The following is a 27,393-nucleotide window of genomic DNA, read 5'->3' as shown; positions in this document are numbered from 1 at the left end:
TGAATGTCTGTACCTCTCTATCCCAGAGTGTTGTGGAGGCTGGATCATTGAAAGTATTTAAAGAGGGAGTGAGATGGAGTCTTGAGCGATCAGGGAGTTGAGGGCTATGAGGAACTAGGATCTGAAGTCTGGGCCCGATCAGCCATGATCTTGTTGAATGGTAGGACAGATGTGAGGGGCCCAATGGCCTACTGCTATTCTTTATAGTCTGAAGAAGCAGAAAGAGATTGAAGCAGACAAACAGAGTAAGTCACAGGGAGTGACAGAGTGAGACAGAGACAGAGCTCACACTCCCCCCACTTCCCTTGAAGTAATGACAGAGTGGCAGAAAGATGCAGTCATTGGCCAAAGTGTCCATGGGGCTAGGAGGAGTTTTCCAACAGGTGGACTTTAGGACCCAGAACCCGACTGGCCAGCAGTTTCCAGCAGGTGAAGTCACCAGTGTTCAGTGCTGCAATAGACCGAGGTAAAGTCACCATAGCCTCACTGAACCATAGAGCTGCACTCTCACTAGAGAGAGACGACTGATGATGGTTTAACCTGAGAGTCACAGTGCCTCAGGCGAAGGGAGAGATTGAGAAGGAGAGTCCTTCCTGGTAACCTCAGCCAGTGCAGGAATGGAGCCGTTGAGGACTGAGATAAAGAGGAATTTCTTCTTTCAGAGGTTGGTGAATCGTTGGAAGGTCTCTACCCTAGTCTTTCAGTATGTTCAAGCTCAGTCTTTGAGTATGTTCTAGACAAAGATCAATAGATTTCTAGATACGAAAGACTTCAGAAGATGTCTTTAGACAGCACCTTCCAAATCCACGGCCACTTCCATCTAGAAGGACAAGGGCAGCAGATACATGGGAATACCATCCCTTGCACATTCCCCTCTGAGCCCCGATCTTCTCAAGGCGAATTTAGGCTCAGGTAATAAATACTAGGCCCAGCAAGTGACGCCCACATCCTTTGAGTGAATGAGGAAAAGCTATGAAGATAGTGCAGTGAAACGGTGCAGAGACACAAGGTCAGAGACGATCTGAGTGAATGGTGGAGCAGGCCTCAGGATCCGTGTACCATAATCCAATTCTCATCTCCCATCTTAGGAGAGATGGTGGCCTAGTGATAATGCCACTGGGTTAGTAATCCAGTACAGCCCAACTAATGCTCTGGGGAAGTGAGTTTGAGCCTATCCTGGAATTGAGGGTGGAGTTTAAATGCCATGAATAAAAGCTGGAATCGAAAGGCAATCTCTGGAATTGTGACCATGACAACTATCGTCAGTTGTTGTAAAACCCCACCTGGCTCACTACTGAAGGACATCTGCTGTCCTCACCTGGTCAGGTCTACATGTGACTCCAGACCCAAGGCAATGTGATTGACTCTTAACTGCCCTCTGCGATGACGGAGTGAAATCCTCAGCTCAAAGGGCAATTGAGGAATAGGAACCTCAGTGATTCCCACACTCATAAATGAATGAAATTATTAAATTGCAAGGTTTTTTAAAGTAACTTGGATTCCATTGTCCCTGTTGCCTCTCTGGATCCCTGCCTCTCCTTCCTCTGCCACCGACAGAGTTTAATTCAGCTTCAGCGGATTTTCATTTTGAATAACTCTTTCTTTTAAAGGTGTATTTGTTCCTTCATTGTTAGTGCCAGCTCAATTCTTACGCACAATACAAATGAGAATCACAATGGTGTTAGAACGGTTTCTGAGAGGCTTTAGGGCTCGTTAACTTTAAGGAGGGGCTAGGTCATTCAGAAATGCTGGCGGTCAGATTAAACATTCTAAACCTGAGATCAGTACAAACTCTGGCCAAGCGCACAAGAGGACAATAAAGCCAATTGTGGATACTTGCCCCATAATTGCCCACGGCCTACAGTTCCCAAGAGTCTCTGCTGTTTTCAGTCACTTCCTGATGTCCAAGCTTATCCTTCCAGCTAATGAGCCCAAGAGTCTTCCAGAAGTGAATCTGATTCACAAACCCCCAGAAACAGCCCTGACCAGATTAGCTTTCATTCCCATCGCATTTATCGAGGGATCTCATGTTAGCCGCATGAGGACCAGGACAATCCAACCCCTTCAACACCCACTCCCTCCAACACTGACGCTCAGTAGCAGCAGTGTGTACTATCTACAAGATGCACTGCAGAAATTCACCAAAGTTCTTCAGACAGAGCCTTCCAAACCCACGACCACTTCCATCTCGAAGGACAAGGGCAGCAGATAGATGGGAACACCACCCCCCTGCAAGTTCCCCTCCAAGCCCCTCCCCATCCTGACATGGAAATATATCACCGTTCCTTCACTGTCACTGGGTCACAATCCTGGAATTCCCTCCCTCAGGAACATTGTGGGTCTGACTTCATATGGAGGTGCTGGTGTTGGACTGGGGGGGAAGTCACATGGCACGGACATTTACTATAAACCGACCAACCCCCACAGCTACCTAGACTACACCTCCTCCCACCCTGCCCCCTGTAAAAACGCCATCCCATATTCCCAATTCCTTTGTCTCCGCCGCATCTGCTCCCAGGAGGACCAGCTCCAATACCGAACAACCCAGATGGCCTCCTTCTTCAAAGACCGCAATTTCCCCCCAGACGTGATCGACGATGCTCTCCACCACATCTCCTCCACTTCCCGCTCCTCCGCCCTTGAGCCCTGCCCCTCCAATCTCCACCAGGACAGAACCCCACTGGTCCTCGCCTACCACCCCACCAACCTCCATATACATCGGATCATCCGTCGTCATTTCCGCCACCTCCAAACGGACCCCACCACCAGGGATATATTTCCCTTCCCTCCCCTATCAGTGTTCCGAAAAGACCACTCCCTCCGTGAATCCCTTGTCAGGTCCACACCCCCCACCAACCCAACCTCCACTCCCGGCACCTACCCCTATAACCGCAAGAAATGCAAAACATGCGCCCACACCTCCCCCCTCACTTCCCTCCAAGGCCCCAAGGGATCCTTCCATATCCGCCACAAATTCATCTGCACCTCCACACACATCATTTACTGCACCCGATGTGGCCTCCTCTATATTGGGGAGACAGGCCGCCTACTTGTGGACCGTTTCAGAGAACACCTCTGGGACACCCGGACCAACCAACCCAACCACCCCGTGGCTCAACACTTCAACTCCCCCTCCCACTCCACCAAGGACATGCAGGTCCTTGGACTCGTCCATCACCAGACCATGGCAACACGACGGCTGGAGGAAGAGCACCTCATCTTCCGCCTAGGAACCCTCCAACCACAAGGGATGAACTCGGATTTCTCCAGTTTCCTCATTTCCCCTCCCCCCACCTTGTCTCAGTCAAATCCCTCGAACTCAGCACCACCTTCCTAACCTGCAATCTTCTTCCTGACCTCTCTGCCCCCACCACCTCTCCAGCCTATCACCCTCACCTTAACCTCCTTCCACCTATTGCATTTCCAACACCCCTCCCCCAAGTCCCTCCTCCCTACCTTTTATCTTAGTCTGCTGGGCACACCCTCCTCATTCCTGAAGAAGGGCTCATGCCCGAAACATTGATTCTCCTGCTCCTCGGATGCTGCCTGACCTGCTGTGCTTTTCCAGCAACACATTTTCAGCTCTGATCTCCAGCATCTGCAGTCCTCACTTTCTCCACCAGGTTATAATCCAACAGGCTTATTTGAAATCACAAGCTTTCAGAGCACAGTGTGACTTCTGACTTCACCCTGACTGACTCGGAAAGATATCGCCCTTCTTTCACTGTCACTGGGTTAAAGTCCTGGGATACCCTCCCTATGAACATTGTGGGTCAACCCACAGCACATGGACTGCAGTGGTTCAAGAAGGCAGCTCACCCCACCTTCTCAAGGGAGTAACGAGGGACAGGCAATAAATGCTGGTATGAAGGAACTGGGTTATATATAGATGCAGGAAGGAGAAAGTCATGGATAAAATCAAAGCATAACAGAAAGTCAGGGGTGATTGGGAGACAAAGTCTTTTCCCTGGGGTTGGGGAGTCCAGAACTAGAGGGCATAGGTTTAGGGTGAGAGGGGAAAGATATAAAAGAGACCTAAGGGGCAACTTTTTCACAGAGGGTGGTACGTGTATGGAATGAGCTGCCAGAGGATGTGATGGAGGCTGGTACAATTGCAACATTTAAGAGGGATTTGGATGGGTATATGAATAGGAAGGGTTTGGAGGGATATGGGCCGGGTGCTGGCAGGTGGGTCTAGATTGGGTTGGGATATCTGGTCGGCATGGACGGGTTGGACCGAAGGGTCTGTTTCCATGCTGTACATCTCTATGATTCTATGACTGCAGGTTTGGATTTGACTGTAATTGAGGATGAGCTCAGATTCCCAGATGGTAGAATACAGGAGAACAACCGGGACGTGTGTAGGAATAGCCAAGGCAACAGAGGCTCAAAGAGGTTTGAATAACAGATGAGCTGGGACAGAGGCAGAAATGGTGACATTATGGGGTTGGAAACTGGTGATCTTACTGACAACAGAGCAGCTCTACCCCTGAAAGGTCACCTTGGGGTCAAATGAAACAACTAGGAGATGGACAGATGGAGACTGACCACAATGGGATTAACCTTCTCAGTATCCAATTGGAACGACGTTATTTCACTGAATGAAGCATCAGGAAACCTTGCGGCAGGAGCCAGCAGGTGGGGCTGGGCAGCAACACACAGGAGAAGCCATGCTCCTTCAGATGACATTTGTGGGTGTGGGCTCCGGTGTTAGTTGAGAAATAGGAGGAGCCCAGGATTTATCTTTGGGGAACATCCAAGTTAATGGTGTAGGAGGCAGGAGAGAGGTCATTGCAAGTCACTGAACAGGGGAAAGAGGAGCCAGGTGAATGGAGTCCTCCAATGTTGGGTATGGAAACATTGGCCATCGGCCCATTGAGCCTGTTCTCATGTCCAACTCAATCCTGGATGGTCTTCTATAATCAAAGCCATTTTTTCACACTGTTCCTGGATTCCCTTAAATGACCTAAAGTTCAGTGGTTTTGATCTTGAACTTTCTCAGTGACTGAGTTCTCACAGCACCCTCTGGGGTAGAGAATTCCAGAGACCCTCCTCCCTCTGAGGAATGGCAATCCTTCTCACCTCTGTCCTCAACGGCCTAATCTTTAGCCTAATCTTTCCAGTTGTATCTGCCCCTCCCCAGAGGAGGAATCCCTGTTGTATCTATCCCATAAGATTCCCTACCCTTCAACGAGATCACCCCTCATCCTTCCAAACTAGGAAACACGGGGAGGAAATCTGCCGTCCTTTCCTCGTCCAGCCCACAGATGGACTCTGGGTCCTAAGCTATGGGGTGGACTCTTCACTGCCCTCTGGGGAATTAACCTCCCTTTTGGGATTGGTAATAAATGCTGGTTTCACCAGCGATACCCACACTCTGTGAATGAATTGCGAAAGAAAACTCCCCCTGCGCTGTGCCTGTCTGCAGTCTTTCTCAATTTGAATAATATTCAACTACCCTATGCTTCCTGCCAAGTGCAAGCTGACATTACCCTGTGTTATATTCCATTTGCCAAGTGTTTGTCCACACACCTAGCTGTCCAAATCCCTCTGCGGACTCTGTGTTATCCTCACCACTTGCCTTCCCAACTATTTGTGCGCCACCCACAAACCTGGCGACAGTATGTACACGTTCCTCGTTACTAATCATTGGGTGAACCTTCACTTTCCTGCTGGGCCACCCATCGAGGTCTTGATCAGCTCAATTCACATCCACAATGGTCGCTGAGGGACCTCTGCCTCCCACCTCCCTCCCCCCCCCCCCACAAATGTCAAAGCAATGCAGCCCAGACAGCACTAACCTGTGCACAATCGAGACCCCACTCATAGCCAACCCCTGCTCTTGTCTCCAACCCCCATTGACTCCCCTTCTTCACCCCCAACAAAACCACTCCCTAGTCCCAGGATGGGCCACCTCTATCTTGGGAGCCTAGTCAGAGAAGGGTTGGGGGGGTTCCCACCAACATTAGCCAGGGATCTCCCCTTGGGCAGTGCCCACTGGCTGAGCAACCTGGACAGAGGGGCAGGACGCACTCTCGTAGAGTCAAAGCCCCAGATGAACACTGATCGGAAACCAGCAGGGGGGCGCTATTTGTGGGATCTTGCCGTGTACAAATTAGTCACCCTGTGACCCACATTCTATATAAAAGAGGGTCAAGGTAACGGAGGAGTGGCAGTGTTCCAGACCAATACTAACCCCAGCCTCACATTCTGGGCAACACAGTGATAAATCTCAGTATGGTAGCTGGTCGAAATTCAATTCCGTTAATAAAAGGTGGAGTTGGGACCTCACTCATGACAACCATGAAACTATTATTCCGCAATACTGGATATTTTATTTCTTTATTTTTCCAACTTTCTCCCTAAGAATTTGTACTGAAGAATCTGTACCCAGCTACCTTTGTAACCAAGATGACACTGTCAGTGGAAACTTGTGAACTTTTCGCAGTACTCATTTGAGCACATGGGACACTAAAGCGAATTCTAAATTTTACTTCTATTAGTAATTGTTGCAAAAACCCAACTGGGTTTCTTAAATCCCATAAGATCCACTGAAGCCCTTTATCAAATTCAAAAGGAATGGAAGTCTGCCATCCTTACCTGGTCCAGCCCACGTGTGACCCCAGACTCAAAGCAAAGTGGGTAGCTCTCAAACACGCCCTAAAATGGCCTGAACACGTCCCACAGCTGTGTCAAGCTGCTACAGAGCAGTCAATCCACCAACATCCCAAGGGACATTTAGGGTGGAGCAATAAATGCTGGGCCGAGCCAGCGACATTCCTATTGCCGGGAAAGAACACATTCAGAAACATTTCGGCATCTGTTTCACACTCTGTACCACCTGCACGTGAGAGCAGTGCTACATCAAACATAGTTCGTTCTTTCTTCCTCAGCCAACTCCTCCAGCTATTGGACGTTTCCATGGCGAAATTCTAATTATGTGGTCGGACTCATACTGGCACAAGTCCGCATTGAAAATCTTCCCCCATTTCTGACGCTGTAGACAGTATTTAATAAACATTTTGTCTTCTAACCTCTGGTCTACAGTCAGCTATCGCGGTTGAGATTCTCTTTTTGGGTGTAGCTGGGGGGGGAAGGGTTGGGCTGGGTTGGCAGGGGGTACAATGGACTGGGCTTTCTGCCATTCACTTGCTGGCTGCCACACCTCCACTTTAAAAAGGGTGCTATATCAATGTAACTTCTTCTCGCTGTTGTTGTACACCGCAGATGACACACACACACAGCCTGAGGAGTATGCCATAAAGTAAAGGCAGCATTGATAAGATCGAGCGAAAAGATAAAGATATGCAGTTAATTAGCAGTTTTATCACCAGGCCAGGCAGTGCAGCTGTACAGAGGTGCTCTCTGCAACGAATGAAGCCCATTTTGAAGAGAGGCCTGTGTTGTAACTGAAGGAATGATGGCGGATTTACAGAGGCCGCACTTCAATGGTGGCATAGTCCAGTGGAAGCTCATGAAAGTCAGGAACCTGCATTTCTAAAGCACCCGTTGCAGCCTCACCTCGAAAACCAATGAACTGTTTGTGTGAGAGTCCTGCCTGTTGGAAGGAATGCAGCAAGCTCTTTATGCAAGAGTCCACAAACAGCGTGGAACGGTGAATCGGGTTTCGATAACGTTGATGGAGACAAATTAGAAACTAGAGTAGGTCACTCAGCGCTCCGATCCTACTCCACTGATCGTAGGACCATAACTGATTGTAATATGTAGGAGCAGGAGTAGGCCATTCAGCCCATTGAGTCTGCTGTCCCATTTAATGAGATCATAGTTTATTTGATAAACCTCAAGTCCATTTTGCTGCCTTTTCCCAGCACTCTTCCCATTTAAAAATCTGTCTCTCTCAGCCTTATACTGAATAGACTCAATGACCCAGTCCTCTGTGGTAAAGGATTCCACAGATTCACTCCCCACAGAGAGACAAAATGCCTCCTCATCTCTGTCTTCAACAGGTGACCCCTTATGGTGAGTTGATGCCCTCTGGTCCTAGACCCTCCCACCAGGGGAAACAACCGCTCCACATCTCCCCCTGTCAAGTCCCTGAGAATCAACAAGGTCACCTCTCATTTTTCTAAATTCCAACAAGTACAGGCCCAACCTGTTCACCCTCTCCCCATCAGACAGTCCCTCCATCCCCAGGATCGGCTGAGTGAACCTTCTCTGGACTGTCTCTAATGCCAGGATGTCTCTCCTTAGATACAGGGCCCAAAACCATTCACAATACCCCAGCTGTGCTCTGACTGGCACTTTGGATAGTTTGAACAAAGCCTCTCTACCGTTATAGTCCATCCCTTTGAAATGAAGACCAACATCCCGTTGGGCTTCTCAATTACCCTCTGCACTTGGGACCCGAGCTTTCTTGTGGTTGTCAATCAAGAAAGCTTAAAGTTGATCCAAACACTGAGGAGAATGCTCCAGCTCCTTACGATAACCGGGAATTTTCTAGGAGGTCTGATCCCATTGGAATCCCGCCTCTTTCCCATTAACCTTGACGCATCCTTAGCTTCTGCACCATGGAGATCATTGACAACAGAACTCAAAGGGGCTGAGACATTATTGGGGGTCTAGAATATAGAATGGAGGTTAAAATCAGATCAGCCATGGTGGTGGAACAGGTTGAAGATCGAATGGCCTGCTGTATGTCTTTGTTTATATGTTTCAACAACAATAAGGAATATCCGTCCCATGAGCTGGGGGATTTGGGATGCACTGGCCAGTGAGATGCTGGATAAAGATTGAATGGATGTCTTTAGATGGGAATTCAATACATACTTCGTGTATTAGAGTCATAGAGGTGAGATCATAGCTTATCTACAATCTATGAAAGGGATTGACACAATAGAGAGGCAGGCGAGTTGTTTCCTTTGGTAAGTGAGACTAGGACTACAGGACATGGCCTCAAGATTAGGGGGAGTAGATTTAGGACAGAGATGAGGAGGAACTGCTTTACCCAGAGAGTGGGGAATCTACGGAATTCTCTGCCCCAGGAAGCAACAGAGTCAGCTTCATTAAATATATTCAGGACCCAGTTGGATGGGTTTCTGCGTGGTTGGGGAATGAAGGGTTATGGGGATAATGCAGGCAGGAGGAGCTGAGACAATGGATAGATCAGCCATGGCCTTAATGAATGGTGGAACAGGCTCGACGGGCCAAATGGCCTACTCCTGCTTCTATTCCGATGAAACACAAGAAATGGCCATTTGGCCCACCGAGTCTACCACTCAGCACCATGATGAGGGGAAATACTTTTACTCAGAAGGTAGTGAACATTTGGAATTCTCGATCCCAGGGGCTCAGAGCGTTGAGGGAGAGGTTGATACATTTTTGATGATCGATGGGGTAAAGGGTTAGATTCACAGAACACAGTAAAAGGCCCTTCAGCCCACTGAGTCTGTACTGGTCAAAACCAACCCCGAACTATTCTAATCCCATTTCCCAGCATGTGGCCCATAGACTTGTGTACCTTGGTATCACGAGTTCACATCTAAATCCTGCATCAATGTGAGGAGGGTTTCTGCCTCTCTTACCCTGACAGGCAGCGAGTTCCAGGTTCCCACCACCCTCTGGGTGAACACTGATTTTCCCCTCACATCCTGTTCTAAACCTCCTGGCCCTCTACCTTAAATCCATCCCCCCCCCCAGACACTAATCCCTCCATCAAGGGGAAATGTTTCATACTGTATACCCTCTGTATGTCTTTATAAACTCAATGGAGCAGAAGGTTTAGGAATGTGAGGATAAACTGGATTGCTTGTAGAATGAGACTCAATGGGCTGAAAGGCCTCCCACTGTGCTTTGCTATCCTGTGATGCTAAAACCCTCCCAAGTCCCAGCATCCTACTGCAGCCTGACATTCCTCCCAATTAACCTCAGTGCACTAGGACCTGGGGCAGGACCTTCAGCAGCATAGGGAGGGCAGTGTATCTCAGACAAGCCTGGAGAGATGGGGGTGGGAGGGTTGTATGTGTGTGTGTGTGCGCGCATGTATCTGTATCTGGATGTGTGTATTTGTGTGTATGTATCTGTGTGCACATGTGTGTATGTGTGCACGTGTGTGTCTGTATGTATCTCTGTGTCTGTATGCACCTGTGTGTATCTGTGTGTGTGCGTGTGTGTATATGTATCTGTGTGTGCATGTGTGTATGTATCTGTGTGTGCGTGTCTGAATGTATCTGTGTGTGTGTATATACCTGTATGTGTGTGTCTGTGTGCATGTGTGTATGTATCAGTGTGTGTATATGGACCTGTGCGTGCGCATGTGTGTGTGCGTGCGTGCGTGCAGGAAGTGATAGTTCACTCCAGTCTGGACAGCAGGTCAATGCAGCATCCCAGCTCCCTCAAACAGACAGACTGCGTTCCGCAGTATGACTCAGATTCAGTGACACAATTACCAGAAATATTTGAACATCGACAGCAGAAGGGAGGGCCACACTGCCACTGTCTTACTCTCTTCGAGATGAATAGGATTGTCGTCAGGTCTCATCTGTTTCCCACTGTTGGAATTTCCAGACAAAGCAAGCCCAGCTTGGGGAACCATCTCACTTAATACAATCCACCCCCCCCCTCCCCCCCACCCCACCCCACCACCCCCCTCAATCCAGTCCACAATTCCAGGCATGGATCTGGGAAACCTATTCTGAACCAATTCTAGGGACCGGCAATAAATGCTGGGCCCAGCCAGTGACACCCACATCCACAAAATGAATAAAGAAAGAACAAAAATTTCTCCCAATACATTTCTATCCTTCCTTAAATCAGGAGACCAACACTGTACACAGTACTCCTGTTCCAGAGGTGGTCTCACCAGTGCCCTGTATAACTGAAGTATAAACTCCCTACATTTCTATTCAAATGCCCTCACAATAAACACAGTACAGGAACAGGCCCTTCGGCCCACCATGGCTGTGCCAACCATGATGCTGTTCTAAACTATTCCCATTTGCCTGAACATGGTCCATCTCCCTCTCTTCCCTTTCCTGACCATGTGTCTGTCTAAATGCCTTTTAAATATTGCTCTTTTATCTGCCTCTCCCATCTCCCCTAGCAGCGTGTTCCAGGCACCTGCCACCCTCTGGGTAAAATAAAAAACCTTGCCTCGTACATCTCCTTTAAACTTTCCCTCTCCCACCTTAAACCTATGCCCCCTAGAAAGAAATTCTATTCTGGGAAAAAAGATTCCGATTTTCTGTCCTATTCCTAATTCTCTTAATTTTATAAACATCCCTCAGCCCTTGACACTCTCGCGAAAACAATCCAAGTTTGTCCAGCCTCTCCTTAGAGCTAATACACTCCAATTCAGGCAACATCCTGGTAAACTTGATTTGCATCTTCTCCAAAGTCTCCACCTCTTTGCTAGAGTGTGGCAACCAGAACTGCACACACTGCTCCCAATGTGACCCTGACTAAATGTTTATGCAGCTGCAACATAACTTGCCAGATTTTATACTGGATACTCTGAGCGATGATAGCACACATGCCACACACCTTCTTTACCACCTTCTCGACTTTGTGTTTCCACTTTCAGAGAGCTATGGACTTGCATTCCAGGATCCCTATGTCTATCAGTACTCCTCAGGGTCCTGCCATTTCCTGTATACTTTTCTCTTGCATTTGACCTCCCAAAATGTGTCACCTCACACTTATCCAGATTAAACTCCATCTGCCTTTTCTCCATCCTGCTTTCTGATTGATCTACATCTCGGTGTATCTTTTGGCAGCCTGTTTCACTGTCCATAACTTCACCAACTTATAAGCCTTCTACAGATTTACTAATCTGGCTACTGACATTTTCATTCAAATCATTTCTATATATTACAAACAGCACCGGTCCCAACTCTGGATTAGTGGTGCTGGAAGAGCACAGCAGTTCAGGCAGTATCCAACGAGCAGCGAAATCGACGTTTCGGGCAAAAGCCCTTCATCAGGAATAAAGGCAGTGAGCCTGAAGCGTGGAGAGATAAGCTAGAGGAGGGTGGGGGTGGGGAGAGAGTAGCAGAGAGTACAATGGGTGAGTGGGGGAGGAGATGAAGGTGATAGGTCAAGGAGGGGAGGGTGGAGTGGATAGGTGGAAAAGGAGATAGGCAGGTAGGACAAGTCCGGACAAGTCATGGGGACAGTTACTGAGCTGGAAGTTTGAAACTAGGGTGAGGTGGGGGAAGGGGAAATGAGGAAGCTGTTGAAGTCCACATTGATGCCCTGGGGTTGAAGTGTCCCGAGGCGGAAGATGAGGCGTTCTTCCTCCAGGCGTCCGGTCCCAACTCTGGCTCTTGTGGACCACCACTGGTCACAGATCTCCGGTCAGAGAAACAACCCTCCACAACTGTTTGCTATGTTTCCTATGACCAAAACAATTTTGTATCCAACCTACCAACTCCCTGTGAATCCGCTGTGATTTCTCGACCAGCTTACCATGAGGGATCTTGCTAAATGTTTTAGTAAAGTCCATGTAGACAACATCAACTCATCAATCACCTTCGTGACTTCCTCAGGAAACCCAATCACTTTTATGAACTCAGGTCTCCCTGCACAAAGCCATGCTGGCTATCCCTAATAATGATTTGGAGGAACCAGTGTTGGACTGGGGTGGACAAAGTTAAACTCACACAACACCAGGCTATAGTCCAACAGGTTTATTCGGAAGCGCTAGCTTTTGGAACACTGCTCCCTCACAACCACCTGACGAAGGGACAGAGCTCCGAAAGCTAGTTTTTTTCAAATAAACCTGTTGGACTATCACCTTGTGTTATCACATTGTGTTGTGTTGTGTGATTTTTAACTTTAGTCCTAATAAGTCATTCTTTTCCAAATGTGAGTAAATCCTGTTCCCAAGACTCTCCTCTAATTGTTGCCCAACCACTGATATAAGACTCACCGCCCCATAATATCCTGAATTACTCTTGTTCAACAAAGCAACAACATTGGCTATCCTCCAGCCTCCTGGCACCTCTGTAGCTAAAGAGGATGCAGAGATCTCTGTCAAGTCCCCAGCAATCTCCTCCCTTACCTCCCTCGGTATCCTGGGATAGATCCCATCAGGCCCTGGGGACTGATCCACCGTAATATTTTTCAAGATGCTCAAAACCTCTTCCTTCCTAATGACATGCCCTATGATATCAACACATTGACATTAACATTCTATTGGCTGCCCTGATTACTTGCTTTCAGGGAAAGTGAGGACTGCAGATGCTAGAGATCAGATTCGAGAGTGGTGCTGGAAAAGCACAGCAGGTCAGGCAGCATCCGAGGGACAGGAGAGTCGATGTTTTGGGCATTAGCCCTTCATCAGGAATGAGGATGTGAGTCAGGGACTGAGAGATAAATGGGAGTGGGGGTGGGGGGGGGAAGGTAGCTGAGAGTGGGCTAGGTGGATGGAGATGGGGGGTAAAGGTCAGAGAGCAGATAGATGGGAAGGGAGATGATCAGATGGGACAGGTCATGAGGGCGGTGCTGTACTGGAAGGTTGGATCTGAGATAAGGTGGGGGGAGGGGAAATGAGGAAACTGGTGAGATCCACATTAATCCCATGTGGTGGCAGGGTCCTGAGGTGGAAGATGAGGTGTTCTTCCTCCAGGTGTTGGAGCATCGATGGAGAAGGCCCAGGACCTGCATGTCCTTGGCGGAGTGGGAGGGGGAGTTGAAGTGTTCAGCCACGCCCCAATGTAAAGGAGACCACATCGGGTGCGACACAGTAAACAATGTGTGTGGAAGTGCAGGTAACTCTCTGTCTGATGTGGAAGGCTCCTCTGGGGCCTTGGATTGAGGTGAGGGGGGAGGTTTTGCAATTCCTGCGGTGGCAGGAGAAGGTGCCAGGAGGGAAGAATGGGCTGATGGAAGGGGTGAGGGACCTGACGAGGGAGTCATGGAGGGAATGGTCTCTCTGGAACGCAGATAGGGTGGGGAGGAGAATATCTCTCTGGTGGTGGGGTCTGTTTGTAAGTGGCAGAAATGTCAGAAGGTGATGTGACGTATCCGGAGGTTGGTGGGGTGGAAGGTGAGGGAGCAGAGGGTTCTGTCTTTGTTGCAGTTGGAGGGGTGGGGTTCGAGGGCAGAAGGGCGGGATGTGGATGAGATGCGCTGAGGGCATCATCAACCACGTGGGAGGGGAAATTGCGGTCTTTGAAGAAGGAGGCCATCTGGCATGTTCTGTGGTGGAAGTGGTCCTCCTGGGAGCAGATACGGCAGAGGCGGAGGAATTGGGAATACGGGATGGCATTTTTGCAGGAGGCAGGGTGGGAGGAGGTGTAATCCAGGTAGCTGTGGGAGTCGGTGGGTTTGTAGAAGATGTCAGTGGTTAGTTGGTCACCAGAGATGTAGATGGAGAGGTCGAGGAAGGGGAGGGAGGTACTTGAGATGGTCCAGGTGAACTTGAAGTGGGGGTAGAAGGTGTTTATGAAGTTGGTGAACCGTTTGTAGGAGCACAAAGTGGCGCTGATGCAATCATCAATGTAGCGGAGGAAGTGGTGGGGGGTGGTGCCAGTGTAACTACGGAAGATGGACTGTTCCACGTACCCAACGAAGAGGCAGGCATAGCTGGGTGCCATGCAGGGGCCCATGACTACCTCTTTGGTCTGGAGGAAATGGGAGGGTTGGAAGGAGAAGTTGTTGAGTGTGCAGACCAGTTCAGCCAGGGGGGATGAGGGTGTGGGTGGGAGGGTACTGGTTGGGACGGCGTGAGGGGAAGAAACGGAGGGTTTGGAGACCTTCATCGTGGCAAAATATTGCAACCTTTCGTGATTCACACATTAGGACACTCTGTTCCCTCTGCAAACTCTCACCTATTTGATCATGTGCTTCTTTTTAAACTCTTCCTCTCAAAATGGACAATCTCAAATTTTCACACATTATACTCTACTTGCCAAATGCTTGTCCACTCCATCACATCTAGATCTCTTCTCAGCCTCTTTATGTCCTTTTCACAATTTATTTGAACAGGAGCTTGTATTTATCTCCCTAAAGCCCAGTTGGAACAACTTTATTTCCCAAAACAAACTGTCCTCATTCTTAATGAGATGAAAATAACTCACTCTGATGTGAAGGGAGATGTGTTGGCTGTTGAGAATCAGCAAATCATAGCTTTGGAAAGTACTCCAACATTCTATGCCAGAGTGCACAAACCTTGGCCCCTACACCTCCTTCCTTTCCAAACAGAAACATTAAATCTTAGGGATCAGATGGAGGCCTTTCGGCCCATCGAGCCAGTGTCAGCTCTTTGAAATAGCTAGCCAATTTGTCTCACAGTGTAATGTAGCTGGATGCAGTAACGTTGATCACACAGTCCTACCTCAGGGATAGAAATTAAGACCAGAAGACATCAAGTAAGAGTGGGCCATTCAGCCCCTCAAGCCTGCTCCCCCCTTCAATAGAATCATGGCTGATCCTGACACTCCTCATGTCCACCTTCCTGCCCTTTCCCCTATAACCCTTAATTCCCCGACTGATCAAGAATCTCTCTCAGCCTTAAATATCCACAAGGACTCTGCCCTCACAGCTCTCTGTGACAAGGAGTTCCAAAGACTCTCAAACCTCAGGAGAAATTCCTCCCCATCTCAGTCTGAAATGGGTGCCCCTTTATTCTGAGCCTATACCCTCTGGTCCTAGACCCTCCCATGACGGGAAACATCCTCTCAGCATTGACCCACTCAAGCCCCTTAAGAGCCCTGGATGTTTCAGTGAGATCCCCTCTCATTTTTCTAAACTCCAGGGAGTAGAGTCCCAACCTGTTTAACCTTTGTTCAGAAAACAATCCTTCCCCGTCCCAGGGACCAGCCTAGTGAACCTTCTCTGAACTGCCTCCAATGAAATGATATCTTTCCTTAAATAAGGGATGGGAACGGCTCACAGTGCTCCATCAGTGACCTCCCCAGCACCTTGTACAGTTGCAGTAAGACCTCCCTACTCTTATACTCCAACCCCCTTGAAATAAGGGCCAACATCCCATGACCCTTCCTGATTCCCTGCTAACCCAGTGTGCTAGCTTTCTGTGGTTCATGTACAAGTCCCCACCCCACCCTAAGTCCCTTTGTGTTGCAGCTTTCTGCATACATTGCCTGCTGGCCTCCCCTATCTAACAACACAGCGATATGGAGAAGGGCTGTGCCTGTTACAGAGTACAGACCCATTCAGATTCTAGACCTTGGTTAACTTGAAATGACATGGTTAAATATTGACATTATTAAAGCGAGCAGCTTAAGGAGGTAGATGCTGTTCCAGCTGAAGTACTGACCCTCCAGGCACAAAAACAAAGTTTAACCAAAGAGTCAAAGTTTTACGATAAGAGGCGGTCAATTTAAAACAGGGAGGAGGAGGAGAATTTACTTCTCCAAGTGGGTCACGAATCTGTGGAATTCACTCCCCCAGAGTGTGTTGGGACACTGGGTAAATTTAAGGAAGAGATAGACAGATTTTTAACGAGTAATAGGTTTAAGGGTGATGGAGAGTGGGCAGGAAAGTGGGGGGGGTTGAGGCGGAGATGAGATCAGATACGATCGTATTAAATGGTGGAACAGGCACGAGGGGCTGAATGGCCTCCTCCAGCTCCAAGTTCTTATAAAGGAACAGGTCCATCTTAGATGAGACGACAGAGGCTGGGAGATTTGGAGAGGGAAATCCAGACACAAGGATCCTGGTAGTTGAAGGCTCCTTCACCAATACTGGGACAATTAAAATCAGCACATCGGAACATCGCCCGACTGGGAGCCAGTGTAGGGCAGTGAGCACAGGATTCATTCAGACTTAAGACATGGGCTGCAGGATTTACAGACATGACAACGTGGAATCATAGATTCCCTACAGTGTGGAAGCAGGCCATTCAGCCCATCTAGCCCACACAGACTCTCCAAAGATCATCCCAACCAGACCCACCTCCCCGACTCTATCCCAGTATCCCTGCATTTCCCACAGCTAACCCTGCACATCCCTGAACACTACGGGTAATTTAGCATGGCCAATCCACCTGATCTCATTTCTGGTCTGGGGGAGGAGGAAACCAGAGCACCCAGAGGACACGGGGAGAATGTGTAAACTCCACACGGACAGTTGCCTGAGGGTGAAATCGAACCCGGGTCCCTGGCTCTGTGAGGTAGCAGTGTTGTCCAATGGGCCACTATACTACCCCAAGTGGGAGACCAAAGTTACATTGGAGTGCCTGTTTTAGTGATAAATATAATTTTGTCTCTTGTTAAGTATGATTTTTAACCCTATCCTGCTTGGTGTATTTTCAAATACCAGCTCCGCCAACCTAGAAAACGATCAGCATTGAATGGCAGAGCAGAGTTGACGGGCCGAATAGCCTACTCCTAGTCCTATCTCTTCGGGTCATGGATGCCAGAATTATTGGAGATTCCTTGGGCACATTCATGGCCATGAATCCCTTTTATTGTATCGGTTTCAGCTACTGACAACCGAGTAGGGAAGGGTATGGGTGGCATGGTGGCTCAGTGGTTAGCACTGCTGCTTCCCAATGCCAGGGTTCGATCCCACCCTCAGGTGACTGACTGTGTGGAGTTTGCACACTCTCCCCGTGTCTGCGTGGGTTTCCTCCGGGTGCTCGGGTTTCCTCCCAGAATCCAAAAATGAGCAAAATGCAGGTAAATGGAGTTAGGCTGTAGAGACTCACTGAATGGTGGAACAGGCTTGAGGGGCTGAATGGCCTAATCCTGTGTGTGTGAGTGTGTGTGTTGCTATGTGGTCAAGCTGTAACATTGCGTGATTTCCAGCAACTGCAGTATTCCACTTTAATTTGTGGATTTATTCCAGAGAGATAGGTGACATTACAACTGAGAGACTAACATTCCTTGGAAGGACCTCACACCAGACCTGGCTCTAAGTGGACATTACTGTCGCTATATGGCACTTTAACAAGGAGTGGGACTTGATTAGCACCTTCCTGTAGGCGCTGCCTTCATATCCTGAGTTTATCACGTGAAGTCAGTGAACCCTTTCAGGTCCTAACTGCTTCACGCGACACTGCTGATACCAGACTCTTACAGAGCAGACGGAGACCATTCATCCTATCATCTCCATGCTAGCTCTTTAGAAGAAGTATCCAGCTGGCCTCAGTACCACCTCTCCCTCCAGCCCGACTGATCAACGACACAGCTTTCCAGCACAGTTTGTATTCACAGCCACTGGACTGAATTACAAAGCAGTGGATTGCTCCGAGCCACATATTATCTGATGTGTATTCACGCCAACCAGTATGTGGAAGAGCGGCCTGTAAATCCCTAAGCAACATTGACACTACTGGAGAAAGGGACAAGAGAGCCTGAGAGATAGAGAGAAGGCCACAACAACTGCACAAGGAACACTGCAGAACGCTATTGTTTGGTTTTGCCAAGATGGAGAGCAAGCTTTCACATCAAACACTTGCAGAATCTGATAGCACAAGAGGAGGCTGTTCAGCCCATCCCACTGTCTCTGTGACAGTGCAAGGCAAAAGTGAGGCCTCCAGGTGCTAGAGATCAGAGTCGAGAGGGTGTGGTGCTGGAAAAGCACAGCAGGTCAGGCAGCACCTGAGGGGCAGGAGAGTCGACATTTCGGGCAAAAGCCCTTCATCAGGAAATCGGGCTGGGAGCCTCAGGGGTGGAGAGATAAATGGGAGGGGGGTGCTGTTGGGGGGGTGGGGGGGGAGGTAGCTGAGACTGCAATAGGTGGTTGGAGAGGAGGGTGGAGTGGATAGGTGGGAAGGGAGATTGACAAGTGGGACAGGTCTGGAAGGTTGGAACTGGGGTAAGGGGGGTGGGGGGGGGGGGGGGGAAATGAGGAAACTGGTGAAGTCCACATTGATGCCCTGGGGTTGAAGGGTGTTCTTCCTCCAGGCGTCAGGTGGTGAGGGAGCAGCGATGGAGGAAGCTCCCGGAGATGTTCTCTGAAGCGCTCTGCAAGTAGGCAGCTCTGTGACAGTGCTGCCTAATTAGTCCTACACCCACTCACACCCTCACCATGTGAACAAGGAACAAGAGCAGGCCCTTCGAGGCTGCATCACCAATCAGCGAGTTCGCGGCTGGTCTGATTAGAACCTCATCTCTATGTTCCTGCATATCGGTCAGCTCAAGGACAATTAGCAATGGGCAACAGATCCGAGTGATGCCCATGAAGGAACAGACTGACACCGTACTCTGTCATCATTTACTAACAGAGTTAACAACAGACAGCCGGCTCTGTTTCAAGGAGCCGTCATGTGACCTTTCACACCATCTCAAAGGTGGGCCCTCTGACAGTGCAGCACCCCCTCAGTCCGGCCCTGGGAGCACCCACCTGGAATGGAACTTGAACCCCAACACGGTGTGGATGAGATGGGAGGCCGTTGCCAACTCAGCCACAGCAAACTTGTTGGGCCGAAGGGCCTGTTTCCACACTGTAACGTAATCTAATCTAATCAAACCGTCAAGGTGAGAATCTCAAAACTTGTTATGGTACAGAAGGAGGCCGCTCAGCCCCCTGTGCCAGCACTGGTTCTATCCCCTAATGCCAATCTCCTGCTGTTACCCCATATCACTGCACACCATTTCCAACCAAACAGCCATCCAATGTCTCTCTCAGGTGCTTTCATTAAACCTGCCCCCACCACATTTCCAGGTAGCGTGTTCCACACCCTAACTAATTACGGAGTGAAAAAGAAAATCTCACATCATCCTTACTTCATTTGTATATCATCTTAAACCTAGGCCCTCCGATTTTACAAGTGGAAACAGTTCCTCCCAGTCTATTCTGTCCAGATTCCTCATCGTCTCAATCTCTCCTCATCACGGACATTTCTCATCCCTGGAACCATCCTTGTAAATCATTTCTGCTCTCCCTAAAGATGCATTCCTATAACGTGGCACCCACAGCTGTACCCAAACCTCCAGCTGAGGTCCAACAAGTGTCTTGTACAAGTCCCGGATCACCTCCTCGCTCCTGTACCCTATACCCGTATTAATAACGCTGAGGACACTGTGTGCTTGATAAACTGCGGTCTCTATTCACACACTCCATCAACTGGTCAATATCCTTCTGGACTCCCACATTGTCCTCCTAATGGTTTATAATTCTTCCAAGTTTAGTGTCATCTGGAAATCTTGAAAATGACCCCTGCACAAGATCTGGATCATTAATATTAGTTAGAAATCGCACAACATCAGGTTACAGGTTTATTTGGAAACAGCAGCTCTCGGAGTCTTGCTCCTTCACCAGGTGGTTATGGAGTGGTACTCTGAAAAGAAGTGCTTCCAAATAAACTTAGTATTGTGTGATTTTTAACTAAGGAGCAGTGCTCTGAAAGCTAGTGCTTCCAATTAAACCTATTGGACTCTAATCTGGCGTTGTGTGATTTTTTTAAAAAAAACTTTGTACACCCCAGTCCACCACCGACGTCGCCAAACCATCATTGATATAGAACAGGAAAAGCAGGATCCGAACACCAGCCCCTGAGGAACACCACTCCAATCCTTCTCCCAGCCTGAGAAATGCCATTGACCATGACTGCCTGTTTCCCATCACTCATCCAGCTTTGTATCCACGTTGCTCCAGTCTGGGAAGGTTTGGATTGGGTGTTTTCCGGGAGGCGGAGTGAGGGTAGGAGGGTGAACTGATGTTGTCAGTAGCTGCTAATCCTGAGGAGCACCTGCCCGGTGCTGTTGACAGTGCTTCACTGCTTCACCTCCTTATCTCAAGTTGTTTGAAGAGACACTTTACTCAAGCCTTCAGTGTTTATTCTCAGGCTCCAATTGTGTGTTTTGCTTCCTGTCTTACTCAATTAGAAAAGTAAATATTACGCTTGCAGCCTGTCGTGAACAACAGGGACCGCTGTCAAAAGGACAATATTCACACACCCCCCCCCCCGGGCCTCCTACTACACAGGCAGAGGGTAGCGTCAAACCCACATTTAACACTGTCCATGCACAGTCCCAGAACGAACAACATTCACCGAAAATCTCTCTGACCACATGCACCACTCATCACCTCCCACATTTAGTTCAGGCACACAGTCATAAAATACATCTCCCGCAAACATTCCCAGGGCAGGGACAGCATGGGGTTAGGTACAGAGTAAAGCTTCCTCTACACTGTCCCCCTCCATCAAACACTCCCAGGGCAGGGACAGCATGGGGTTAGGTACAGAGTAAAGCTTCCTCTACACTGTCCCACACAGACATGTTACTATCGCAGACATCTTGCTTAGCCCAATGAAGAATGTTTTTACAGTTTAATGCTGCACAGGAGGAGCAACTTTGTACACAGCAAGATCCCAAAACCAGCTGTGCAAGTTCCATCTGTTTCACATGCTGCTGGTTGAGGTGTGTTATTGGCCAGAACCTGGAAGGAATTACTCCACACCCTCAGAACGGTATGTGTGGAATGTTTTTACATCTGAGAGACAGGGAGAGAGAAGAGAGAGAAAAGAGAAAGAGAGGGGGGGGGGGGAGGGGGAGGGGAGGGGAGGGGGGGGGGGGGGGGGGGACTGACAGAGTGACAGCTTCATACAGCATCTGTCAGTGACCCTGCAGCACTCCCTCGATGCTGCACAGAGTGTCCACCTGTGTTTAAACCTCTGCACTGGGACTTCAAACCCCAACAGTGTGAGACTGAGATGAGAGAGGAACGTGCTGAGGCTGCTGTGACTGAGGGAATGGTGTGTAGTCCCTCCTTACAGGCTGCGTGTGAAAGGCTGACAGGGCGAATGAACCAAACTGAAGCTTCCAGGACAACGAACACACCCTTTAAACTGGAACACAGGAGTCTCTGCTCAAAACCAACATGTGCTCAGTGTGAACACTGCACAAGGTACATGACCCTCCAGGAAGGGAGATCATATTCACTGGCCCTGGGGCACTGTGACTGATCCCAGTCCCAACCACTCGGACACAGACAGCCCCAAGGGTACTCCCGTTCCAGAGAGACTGCACCCATGAGAGAGCAGGGCTCACACAGGGTTGGGGGAGATATGAGGGAGTGGGGAAGAGGGGCTTGGGGTAGAGAGGGTGAGAGACAGCAGCGTGATGCTATAGGAGGGTGGGGAGAGTGAGGGTGGGGTGGGGCTACAGGGGGAGTGAGGTGTGTGGGTACAGGGAGAGTGGGCTACTGGGGGAGTGGAGAGAGTGGGGTAAAGGGGGAGGGGTGTACAGGGGGAATGGGGTACGGGGGGAGAGAGGGGCGTGTGGGGATACGGGGGGGGGGAAGAGAGGGGCGTGTGGGGTACAGGGGGGAGAGAGGGGGCGTGGAGTACGGGGGGAGAGAGGGGCATGGGGTACGGGGGGGAGCGTGATGTGTGGGGTACGGGGGGGGGGGGAGCGTGATGCGTGGGGTACGGGGGGGGGGAGCGTGATGCGTGGGGTACGGGGGGGGAGAGAGGGGCGTGTGGGGGTATGGGGGGGTAGAGAGGGGCGTGTGGGGTACGGGAGGAGAGAGGCGTGTGGAGTACGGGAGGGGGGGGGGAGAGGGGCATGTGTGGGGTACGGGGGGGGGCATGTGTGGGGTACGGGGGGGGAGAAGGCGTGGGGTACGGAGGAAGAGAGGGGCGTGTGGGGTACGGGGGGAGCGTGATGCGTGGGGTACGGGGGGAGTGTGATGCGTGGGGTACAGGGGTGGGGGGGGGGGGAAGTGTGATGCGTGGGTTACGGGGGGAGAGGAGTGTGTCAGGTACGGAGGGGAGTGGGGTGTGTGGGGTACAGAGGGCAGTGGGCTGTGTGGGGTACAGGGGGGAGAGGGGTGTGTGGGGTATGGCGGGGGGGGAGCGGGGTGTGTGGGGTACAGGGGGGGGAGAGGGGTGTGTGGGGTACGGGGGGGGGGGAGAGGGGTGTGTGGGGTACAGGGGGAGAGGGGTGTGTGGGGTATGGCGGGGGGGGAGAGGGGTGTGTGGGGTACGGAGGGGGGAGAGGGGTGTGTGGGGTACAGGGGGGGAGAGGGCTGTGTGGGGTACGGGGGGGAGAGGGGTGTGTGGGGTACAGGGGGGAGAGGGGTGTGTGGGGTACGGGGGGGGAGAGGGGTGTGTGGGGTACAGGGGGGAGAGGGGTGTGTGGGGTACAGGGGGAGAGGGGTGTGTGGGGGTACAGGGGGGGAGAGGGGTGTGTGGGGTACAGGGGGGGAGAGGGGTGTGTGGGGTACGGGGGGGGAGAGGGGTGTGTGGGGTACAGGGGGGGAGAGGGGTGTGTGGGGTACGGGGGGGAGAGGGGTGTGTGGGGTACGGGGAGGGGAGAGGGGTGTGTGGGGTACGGGGGGGGAGAGGGGTGTGTGGGGTACGGGGGGGAGAGGGGTGTGTGGGGTACGGGGGGGAGAGGGGTGTGTGGGGTACGGGGGGGAGAGGGGTGTGTGGGGTACGGGGGGGAGAGGGGTGTGTGGGGTACGGGGGGGGAGAGGGGTGTGTGGGGTACGGGGGGGAGAGGGGTGTGTGGGGTACGGGGGGGGAGAGGGGTGTGTGGGGTACGGGGGGGAGAGGGGTGTGTGGGGTACGGGGGGGAGAGGGGTGTGTGGGGTACAGGGGGAGAGGGGTGTGTGGGGTACAGGGGGGGAGAGGGGGTGTGTGGGGTACGGGGGGGGGGGAGAGGGGGTGTGTGGGGTACAGGGGGAGAGGGGTGTGTGGGGTACAGGGGGGGAGAGGGGTGTGTGGGATAAAGGGGGGGAGAGGGGTGTGTGGGGTACAGGGGGAGAGGGGTGTGTGGAGTACAGGGGGAGAGGGGTGTGTGGAGTACAGGGGGAGAGGGGTGTGTGGGGTACAGGGGGAGAGGGGTGTGTGGGGTACAGGGGGAGAGGGGTGTGTGGGGTACAGGGGGAGAGGGGTGTGTGGGGTACGGCGGGGGGGAGAGGGGTGTGTGGGATAAAGGGGGGGAGAGGGGTGTGTGGGGTACAGGGGGAGAGGGGTGTGTGGAGTACAGGGGGAGAGGGGTGTGTGGGGTACAGGGGGAGAGGGGTGTGTGGGGTACAGGGGGAGAGGGGTGTGTGGGGTACAGGGGGAGAGGGGTGTGTGGGGTACAGGGGGAGAGGGGTGTGTGGGGTACAGGGGGAGAGGGGTGTGTGGGGTACGGCGGGGGGGAGAGGGGTGTGTGGGGTACAGGGGGAGAGGGGTGTGTGGGGTACGGCGGGGGGGAGAGGGGTGTGTGGGGTACGGCGGGGGGGGGGGAGAGGGGTGTGTGGGGTACGGCGGGGGGGAGAGAGGTGTGTGGGGTACGGCGGGGGGGGGGAGAGGGGTGTGTGGGGTACGGGGGGGGAGAGGGGTGTGTGGGGTACAGTATACGAGGAGCCGGTGGGGTGGGGGGTGTTGGGGTGATGATGTCCATGGGAAGGACATCAGTGGGTGAGGTGTGATCCAAGCTGTGGGAGCTGAGGGAGCATGAACACAAGAATCAGTGACACCGCGGCAATTCACTAAAAAAAACCCAGGAGCGAGCAAACGGAATAAACCTGGAGACAATAACATCAGCCCCAACACAAGCACAACAGGCTCTTAAACCCACTCACTACTTGCTCGCAACTAAACAATTCCCCAACAAACTGAACACAGTCCATCGTTTCTGAGCAGCAGGAGCAACAAACTTATTATAAACCTCCCACTGTTGGGTTAACCCTTAGCGTGCTGGATTACCCAGGACCCTGTCCAGGACTGGGTGTAGTGTTGTCCTCCATTAGAAAGGACATACCTGTTACAGAGGGAGGATAGCAGCGAGACACCTGGCTGATACCGGGGACTGTGCTATAGGGGGAAGAGGTTGGTCTGATTGGGTTCATATTCACTGGGGATTACAAGGGGGGGGGAGAGGGGGATCTCATTGAAATATATAACATTCTCATAGAGGCTGGACAGACTCAATCCAGGGACCCACTGTCAGGTTACAGGGTAGACCACTTTAGAATGAGAGGAGGAAAGATTTCGTCACTCAGACAGGAGTGAGCCTGTGCAATTCTCTCCCACAGGACACTGTGGAGAACACATCACTGACTATATTCAGAAGAGATATCATTCTTTGTAATTTTAAAAGACATGGGGACAAAGCAAGAATGTAGCATTGAGAGAAAGGACCTTCCCAGACCACATAAAACAGCACAGCAGGCCTGGAAGGGCTGAATGGTCTACTCCAGCTACTAGTTTCTACCTTTCTATGAATAAACACTGACTCTGTACGGTTACACAGTGAGTGACCCTTACCCTGCAGAATAAACACTGACTCTGTACGGTTACACAGTGAGTGACCCTTACCCTGCTGAATAAACACTGACTCTGTACAGTTACACAGTGAGTGCCCCTTACCCTGCTGAATAAACACTGATTCTGTACGGTTACACAGTGAGTGACCCTTACCCTGCTGAATGAACACTGACTCTGTACGGTTACACAGTGAGTGACCCTTACCCTGCTGAATAAACCCTGACTCTGTACGGTTACACAGTGAGTGACCCTTACCCTGCTGAATAAACACTGACTCTGTACGGTTACACAGTGAGTGACCCTTACCCTGCTGAATAAACACTGACTCTGTACAGTTACACAGTGAGTGACCCTTACCCTGCTGAATAAACCCTGACTCTGTACGGTTACACAGTGAGTGACCCTTACCCTGCTAAATGAACACTGACTCTGTACGGTTACACAGTGAGTGACCCTTACCCTGCTGAATGAACACTGACACATTACAGTTACACTGTGAGTGACCCTTACCCTGCTGAATAAACCCTGACTCTGTACAGTTACACAGTGAGTGACCCTTACCCTGCAGAATAAACACTGACTCTGTACGGTTACACAGTGAGTGACCCTTACCCTGCTGAATAAACCCTGACTCTGTACGGTCACACAGTGAGTGACCCTTACCCTGCTGAATAAACACTGACTCTGTACGGTTACACAGTGAGTGACCCTAACCCTGCTGAATAAACACTGACTCTGTACAGTTACACAGTGAGTGACCCTTACCCTGCTGAATAAATAAACCCTGACTCTGTACGGTTACACAGTGAGTGACCCTTACCCTACTGAATAAATCCTGACTCTGTACGGTTACACAGTGAGTGACTCTTACCCTGCTGAATAAACACTGACTCTGTACGGTTACACAGTGAGTGACCCTTACCCTGCTAAATGAACACTGACTCTGTACGGTTACACAGTGAGTGACCCTTACCCTCCTGAATGAACACTGACTCTGTACGGTTACACAGTGAGTGACCCTTATCCTGCTGAATAAATAAACCCTGACTCTGTACGGTTACACAGTGAGTGACCCTTACCCTGCTGAATAAACACTGACTCTGTACGGTTACACAGTGAGTGACCCTTACCCTGCTGAATAAACCCTGACTCTGTACAGTTACACAGTGAGTGACCCTTACCCTGCTGAATAAACCCTGACTCTGTACGGATACACAGTGAGTGACCCTTACCCTGCTGAATAAACCCTGACTCTGTACGGTTACACGGTGAGTGACCCTTACCCTGCAGAATAAACACTGACTCTGTACGGTTACACTGTGAGTGACCCTTACCCTGCTGAATAAACACTGACTCTGTACGGTTACTCAGTGAGTGACCCTTACCCTGCTGAATAAACCCTGACTCTGTACAGTTACACAGTGAGTGACCCTTACCCTGCAGAATAAACACTGACTCTGTACGGTTACACTGTGAGTGACCCTTACCCTGCTGAATAAACACTGACTCTGTACAGTTACACAGTGAGTGACCCTTACCCTCCTGAATAAACCCTGACTCTGTACGGTTACACAGTGATTGACCCTTACCCTGCTGAATAAACACTGACTCTGTACGGTTACACAGTGAGTGACCCCTTACCCTGCTGAATAAACACTGACTCTGTACGGTTACACAGTGAGTGACCCTTACCCTGCTGAATAAACCCTGACTCTGTACGGTTACACAGTGAGTGACCCTTACCCTGCTGAATAAACACTGACTCTGTACGGTTACACAGTGAGTGACCCTTACCCTGCTGAATAAACACTGACTCTGTACAGTTACACAGTGAGTGACCCTGACCCTGCTGAATGAACCCTGACTCTGTACAGTTACACAGTGAGTGACCCTGACCCTGCTGAATGAACCCTGACTCTGTACGGTTACACAGTGAGTGACCCTTACCCTGCTGAATAAACCCTGACTCTGTACAGTTACACAGTGAGTGACCCTGACCCTGCTGAATGAACCCTGACTCTGTACGGTTACACAGTGAGTGACCCTGATCCTGCTGAATAAACCCTGACTCTGTACGGTTACACAGTGAGTGACCCTGACCCTGCTGAATAAACCCTGACTCTGTACGGTTACAATGCTTACAGCTGCTGTTCCCACTGGCAGTGATGACAGCCTTAAGCAGCATCAGGGTGAGGTGTTCCTGTTTGTAGTCACCCCCAGCTGTGTCAATCATTCAGATGGCTTATGTTCCTGACCAATCA

At 50.6% G+C, this 27,393-nt stretch overlaps 1 protein-coding gene across 6 annotated transcripts in view; it reads right to left on the bottom strand.

The window, feature by feature from the left end:
* pde2a (phosphodiesterase 2A) overlaps positions 1–27,393 on the bottom strand; it is a 404,089-nt gene that overhangs the window by 312,765 nt on the left and 63,931 nt on the right. The window lies entirely within an intron of this gene.

Source organism: Chiloscyllium punctatum, chromosome 9 (genome assembly GCF_047496795.1).
Source record: "Chiloscyllium punctatum isolate Juve2018m chromosome 9, sChiPun1.3, whole genome shotgun sequence".
Taxonomy (NCBI): Eukaryota; Metazoa; Chordata; class Chondrichthyes; order Orectolobiformes; family Hemiscylliidae; genus Chiloscyllium; species Chiloscyllium punctatum.
This window is presented reverse-complemented; position numbering and strand designations above follow the sequence as displayed.